Source organism: Elephantulus edwardii, unplaced genomic scaffold, assembly GCF_000299155.1.
Source record: "Elephantulus edwardii isolate Elephantulus edwardi_28Jun2011 unplaced genomic scaffold, EleEdw1.0 scaffold00511, whole genome shotgun sequence".
NCBI lineage: Eukaryota > Metazoa > Chordata > Mammalia > Macroscelidea > Macroscelididae > Elephantulus > Elephantulus edwardii.
The window spans coordinates 287,949-289,283 of NW_006400261.1; positions in this window are offsets into that span (position 1 = coordinate 287,949).

Here is a 1,335-nt window from a genome sequence, read left to right on the forward strand (position 1 = left end):
TGACTCAGTATATTCCTTCCATCTTCTTTTAATATTTCCTGGATCATTTAATATTCTGCCCAAAGCATCCTTGATTACAGCAACTCTAGGTTTGAATATGTTCTTCAGTTCCTTAAGCTTAAGAAATGCTGAGCAAGTTTGGCCCTTTTGATTTTCTGACTCTAGCTCCTAGCACATTCCATTGTAGTATTTTGCTTTGTCATTCCGAGCAGCCTTTTGGAATCTTCTGTTCAGCTCTTTAGTATCTTGAATTCTTCTTTGTGCTTTGGCTTCTCTACGCTCCAGTGTTCTCAAAGAGAAAGCCTTTAACTTCACTGAGAACAATGTTGGCTCTCGGGTTTGCATTTACTCTTTTTACTATGTTGAGGAAATTCCCTTCTATTCCCATTTTTGTTGAGTGTTTTAATCAGGAAACAGTGTATTTTATCAAAGGCCTTTTCTTCTCAATTGACAGGATCATGTGGTTCTTGTTCTTTATGTGATGAATTACACTTTATGTTGAACCATCCTTGCATACCTGTTCTGAATCCCACTTGGTCATGGGGAATTATTTTTTTGATGTATTGTTGGATTCTATTGAGCATGCCTCTTTCAAACCCAGCTGGAACTTCTGGCTATTCTGTTAAAGTATTTATTTCTGGATGATATTCAGCAATATTTTGCTTGTATGTTCTATCAATTATATTGTTTGAGAATTTCCACATTCTGCTGGATCACCTTTCTTGGTAAGGGGAACAAATATGGGTATCTTCCAGACAGTTGGGCAGGCAGTTCTTCTCCAAATTTCCTGGCATAGACTGGTATGTCCAGGGCTGCATCTGTCATTTTGCATCTTGAACTTCATTACCATTGGCTTTGATCAGATGGTGGTTCTTGTTTTGTGCTGTTGAGTTGCCTGCAACTAATAATGATCCTATGTACAACAGCCCTAAACCTTCTCTATCCTGTGCCAATCTTATTGTCTCTGACATACCTACCTCCGTTACCCCAGTCAGTGAATATATGGTACTTCTTGAAATATTTGTGGTGGGTGTTTGGGTTTTTTTTTGTTACAATGGTGTCACTCTGGAGACTAAGGTGCGTCTGATACAGGCCATGGTCTCTGCATTCACTTGTTATGCATCAGAGAGCTGGACAATGACTAGGGAGGATAGGAGAAGAACTGATGTCTTTGAGCTGTGGTGCTGGAGAAGAGTACTGAAATGTACCATGGACTGCCAAGAAAACAAACAGATTCATGCTGGAGAGGGTTAAACCAGGCTGCTCCTTGAAGGCAAGGATTCTGGGGCTTTATCTGACATACTTTGGACATGTTGCCAGGAGGGACAGGTCCTT